Genomic DNA, 6,000 nt, shown 5'->3' on the forward strand with positions numbered 1-6,000 from the left:
CCAACTACATAATTTTCCAAATCCTTCTGGAAAAATCCTATCTGCTAAGAAGAGAGTCACTAAAAAGAAGAGCCACTTGTTTCAGATTCACATAGCCATCTCTGGAAGATGTAAGCTCTCATATAAATTAGTCACTATAAAACAGAGAATCCAACACTAGAAAAAAAAAAAAAGGAGGAAATAATACAAGAGGTTTTTCTTGGTTCATGACTGGAACAGCTACTGTCATTTAAATTTTATTAGGGAAGATTAAAAGGAGCCTTAGAGTGAAGCTGCTGTGATGAAGTGGTCCCAGAGTCTCTATAACCATGATTGGCACCATACTGATGTGTCAGCCTGACAAAATGATGATAGTTATTGCACTGGCCCTAAAACAGACCCTTCTGCCTGAGGCAAAATAACAAAAAATGGGGAAGAAACCTTCAGAATGCAGGAAAACTCAATCCACCTGGGCACAGAGATAGACATTTGCCTCAGCTTTATGGTTTTTTGGAGCTGACATAAAGTAGACAGTCAATACTGCTAAATCTGTACATGGATGATTCTTCTCATAAATACCTTTGTATTCCAGCCTGTAAGTGAGGTTTGGTATACAGCTAGTCCACACCCGCCCTCCCCTACAGAAGCAGAGACCTTAGGACACAAGAGAAACAGGATAAAGAGCTTCTCATTTCTTCATAACAGTGCCTGCCTTGCTCATCCTGGCTGTTCCTGGCCCTGCAAACAGGCTCTGTGACGCAGACTTAGCACTTGCTAAGTTGGACCTCTAGTTTTACACCCATCTTCACTGAGGAGTTTTACACTCCTCAGCCACAGGAAAGGAAAAACAACAACAAAGGGTCCTTGGGATGGTGCCATCACTCTGAACTGCTCTGGAGTGAGCAGTCACTCGGAAGTCACAAATGCCTGTCTCCACACTGCCAGCCCTCCCAGTGCAGGTGCAAATATCTCAATTTCTGCAGGCTGCTGCCTTTGAAACCTCTGACAGCCCTCCAGATGCCTCTTGACAAATGCAACTACTCCCTGACTGTGTTACACCACACACCCACATGCTATCTCCAGCCTCAAGAGACACTGCCTGCACAAGCACAGCTAACAAACAGAAGCATAATGAGCCCATCTCACCACCTGAAGCTGAAGGTGAGATCCCTTTTTAATAACAGGGTATTTGGAAGGATTTATAAGCTCTGGTTGTCTCAATACACAAATGACAGCATCAATCAGAGACAGACAGCAGAGGAGGAAAGCAATATACCTGTTAGGTGAGGGGAATGCTGATATAAGGCACAGGCAGCCAAGCTGGGACTGCCAGGAGCTGAGGTTTTTGCCTGAACCCTCCTGCCTGGCAAGCAGTGTGGAGCTAGCAGTAAAAGAAAAATTGCACTCTGTATCCCAAGCAGGTTTGGCTTGTATTTTAGGACAGACTGAGTCCCTTTGGTTCCATCCCTTCCTGTCTCAGGGTCTGTCTACATGATGCTTACACAAAGCCACAGGACCTCACAGGCCAAAATGGAGGCTTCTTTGAGGTCCTTTTTGCACAGTCCCTCACTGCTGCAGACATGGCAGATGCAGAGTGCAGACCACTGCTAACTGAAATCCTGTGATTCTTCTGCTCATTTATAGGCCAAACACACCAGGCAAAATTGATTTCTTGTTCAGAGGTTAGAAAATCAGAGGAAGTCAAGTTGCAGTAATTGCATTCCTTAAAGACACCTTGAGGAAAGAACAGCACTTAAAAGCAACCAAAGGTGGGCAAGCAGATGTTGCAGTAAGAACAACCTGAACAACACTGCACACAAACTCAGACAGTCTGGGGCACTAAGTGATCTACCAGTGGAATCAGCTGGCAACCCAGAGTATATCTGCACTGGCCCATCACCCTTTCTGTCCCTACACATGGGAGGGGGATAGCTGTAGCACCAGTGAGGGAGGTATTGTACAAGAACAAGGCGGATGGTGCTCTGAAACAGGATACTACGTTGGAAAGATTGTTTGTATCCACAGTGTTTGATCTGCAAAGCCAAAGCAGAAAGGGAGCCTGCCCATCCAGTGAGGTTATTTTAATTCAGATTCACCCAAAGAGACTTTTTCATTTGAGGAGGTCAGGGGTTCAGCTTGCTCTGTGCTCACCTGCTTATTTCACAGATAATATCTAATAGTTTAAAAGGAAACTTATGTCCATGTATTTTCAAAGATTTCTAGCAAGCTTTCTGGGCAATGTTCCCAATTTAGAATTTATCTGGAAACTAGAGAAACCTACTGAGTTGGAATTTAATTGTCCTATTCCATTAGATACTGCACAGATATGAACATACAGCACAGTAAAACCTGCATTTCACTCACGTGGCTGTTCTAGTGAAACAAGTATTGGGTAGAAAATGGGTTACCAACCCAAGAGAGATTTTTTGCAACTTTGAAAATCCCATTTTAAAATAAAAGCAAAGCCTCTCAAATCTTTTCTGAAAGAAATGCATGTGTACCCCAGTGGAGAAGGGCTATCAACTGGAAGAGGGTGAGACTCTTCAAGTCCAGGATGATTTTCCAGCAGGTCTCCTCCAAGCAGGCTACTGGGCATGCCACCATCTCTGCTGCTGGAGCTTCTTCACACTCCATAAACATCACAGCTTCAGTCAGTGACTTGAACCCAGCTCCCTCAGGAGTCTCTTCTACCAAGTGGAACTGTTTCAATAGGATGAATTGATAAAAACTTGACCCCAAAAACCCAGCCTGGTACACAAAGTTGGGATACATTCGTCCAAACTCACATCCAGAATTCTCTCTCAACTCCTGCTGTCCTGTTAACTCCCACACTCTGTACTGCAATAGAGTATGCAATCATTTCTCTCTATATCCTTGATCCAAGTAGAGTTTAATCAAAACCACCCCCCATTTTGAAAAGTATTTTTTGATAAGTATCCTTTTCAAGAAACTTGAACAAAATTATTTCATCAAAATATTTTCAGCTATTTCAAGTACAACCGTTCAAAACCATTTGTTGCATTGTGCCTACTCTGCAATTTAGAAAATCAATAGAAAATCTTTGCCTTTGTCACTAACTACAGCGAGAACCTTTGCCATGCAGACACTCCCTTCCTTTCATGTGCTTTTAACAACACTTCTGCCTCCAGTTTCTCTTTGCACCCAGGCACTCTGCAGATACACTCAAGAGCCAAGTCAGCATCTCATTCATGGGACAAATGAGGCAGAATAAAAAGAAGGCTGAAAATACACCTCTCTTGCAGAAGGGAAAGCTGAAGTCTGTCATTCTGCAAGGCAAACTGAGCAAGCAACAAAGACCCTCGCTTTCCTCTGGTGACAGCCCCGGTGAATTACAGCCCCAGGAAACCAGCTGGGATGCAGATGTACACTGTGAGCCCTCGGGCTAACAGAGCAAACTGCCAAATGGCAAGGGACAGAGAACGTTCCGTGTGCTCTGCGAACTGCAGCTGACGTTGCTTCCAAGTCCCCGCTCCAGCCTCCCAGCACAGCGCCTGCCCCGCACCTCCCGTGCAGCAGCACGCACCTTGCCAGGGCTGGCGGCCGGGGCTTAGCTTTGCTTTCAGTGCCACTGCCTGGCCAGCCCGGGGACTGGCGTGTGCTCGCTCCGTGAGCCCCGCGGCTGCCCGCTGCACCAGCGGTGTCACTCTCGGGCTGTCCTTGCAGAGCTCACCCCGATCACTGCTGCGTCAGGGACACCCAGATGCTATCCAGCACGTAGGAGAGAATGCTTCTTCGTTGGCATGCACATTTGATGGATAAACCAGGCTTTTAAGATGATGTTATACATGTCTTCCAGATATTTCATCGCTCCTGACCCTTACTAATCAAGTCCTTACAGAAGGACCCCTCAATTTCCCCATCAGCACATTGAAACACAAACAACTATTGTCACCAAGCCAAGTCCCCCAACTTTAAGGGAAAAAAAAAAAAAAAAAAAAAGCAGTGCTTCCCAACATAAAGACCTCACTGTCACCACCAAATCTTGGGGCATAGCTGCAGCAATGTTTCCCTCGTCCTCCAAGACTTTTAGGGCTCGTTACCAAACTAACAGATAGATAGGATTTGTCTGTTAGGAGCTTTTCCCTATAAAACAATCTATCTGCAGTTCAAACAGATTAGAACACAGCAGGGACACAACACAACTGAAAACAGCTTGAGTCTGGCACTGTTTGCCTCAGAAAGCAGGGCTCCCTCCCAGTGTCCTGCAGTTACACAAAGCTGTGTGTCAGAGGTATGTAAAGGATGATGCTGAGCACTTCCTCCTCAATGAGGAAAGGAAGGCAGCCCCTTCTGGGGGCTCACTCCCTATCCTAAAGCCCATCTACAGGATACAGTCAACAGTTTCAAATAGTTCTTTAGAAATTGATATCACTCCACTGCTCTTCATTGAGGTGCAAGCCAAATTCTTCCTGCAGGTGGGAGCAGCATCAAACCCTAACTCTACAATAAGTGTCAGGGAGTCCTCTCATCAGTCCAGGTTTATCAGGATGAGGACACAGAGATTTGAATGATAGCTGAGAAAAAAAAAATTATCATAATCCATAAATTAGTCCGACCTCAGAGAGTTTAAGACATTTTTTCAGGCTTTTTCAGTCAACTCTGAGCCCTTCCCTCCTCCAGGCCACACTACAGGTCCCATTTTCCTTCCTAGAAATTGCAGTGATTTAAACAAACATCACTTTCCACAAAATGTGTCACATTTTATTCTGAGGCTGTCAGAAAAACCCTTCCTTGAAAAAATTCTGTCTTCATTTTTGCCCAAAACAATTCACTGAACTCAACCCAGACTCACAAATAATTTTATCTTGCAAAACTGTATTTTTCAGTGAATTCATATTCCTCAGAAGGCATTTCCCCCAATGCTAATCACCTCCACCACTTTCTTCTTTGATGCAGTAAATAATAAAAGACAACTGAACAAGAACAAAACACTCCTTTACCGCTACACAAGTGATTCAACATCCAATTTTTCATGTCAGAAACAGGCTTCTCAGACGTTCAGAGACATGAAGTTACTCCAGAGAGAAGAAATTACTTACCTACAGTCACACCAAGCCAATGGCAAGGCAAAAGTTATCCCTTGCATTGCAACTCTGCTTAACCACAAAACACCCTAGAGAGGAAGAGATTTATTTCTACAGTTTCCTGTTTTTCAACAGAAGTGCCACCACAGGGGATCCTGCCAGGAATAGTCATCAGCAGAAATGCTCTCTGGTGCCTAAAAGCACCAGATCCAACAGCTGCATTGTGCAAGATGTCATCCCCTCACCTAGTGAGAGACAGGCATTGGAGCAGAGGGCTCACAGTGCGGGAGGGTGGCAGAAGGGTGGGATGGGAAGTGTTAGTCCCTTCTAAAGGCACAGAAGCAATGGCTCCATGATATTCATTATGCATTCCCACATAGTATATCCAAAACTTATGCTTAGGCCAGACTTTCATCATCAGTGTATATTAGCCAAGAAATGCAATTCACTTGTGTAAATCTCCTATTTCTTACTGGTAATTTAGCTGCCTCACTCATTGAAGACCACCTCCTTCAATGCAGAGTAGCAGTTACCAGGGCGAGGATGTGCTGATGAGATTTCTTTTTGATCCATCAGATAACAGCCATGAAAACCCCTTGAAGCTGACCCTGGGTAAACTGAAGGAACAAGGATGAAGTGTCCCATGCCTCTTCCTAACTCCTACAGCTCGGAGAAATCTCAGCATGAGATTAGCATCCTTGAGAGGCACTGAATTCGGGGGAGTCTTAAGTGCAAGTAAGATCTCTACTGAATACCTTCACAAACTTTGTGGGCATGACTGCATAGACAGGCACAGGTCCCACCAGTCCCAAGCCCAATCCTGCCTGGCACAAACCCAATCCCGCCTGGAAAAGGCAGCAGGGGAGCGCCGGGCCCGGGTACTCACCCAGCCCTCAGCACGCGTGTCTGACGGCCGGTGTGCCGGCACAGCACATCCTCCGCCTTCGCCCAGGAAAAGCGCCCTTCCCGTGGCTCC

At 45.5% G+C, this 6,000-nt stretch overlaps 1 protein-coding gene across 2 annotated transcripts in view; it reads right to left on the reverse strand.

Annotated features, from left to right (window-relative positions):
- Window positions 1-6,000, reverse strand: part of SLC15A2 (solute carrier family 15 member 2) — a 150,709-nt gene extending 144,709 nt beyond the window's left edge. Inside the window, exon 1 of one of the 2 annotated variants that reach the window (XM_085584205.1) lies at window positions 5,911-6,000. The gene's annotated coding sequence lies outside the window, so the exon portion shown is untranslated. Of the gene's footprint in view, window positions 1-5,039; window positions 5,193-5,910 lie in introns of those variants that run through there. The other variant, XM_085584204.1, reaches the window with a different exon arrangement.

This window comes from Lonchura striata, chromosome 7 (genome assembly GCF_050655825.1).
Source record: "Lonchura striata isolate lonStrDom1 chromosome 7, ASM5065582v1, whole genome shotgun sequence".
Lineage (NCBI taxonomy): Eukaryota > Metazoa > Chordata > Aves > Passeriformes > Estrildidae > Lonchura > Lonchura striata.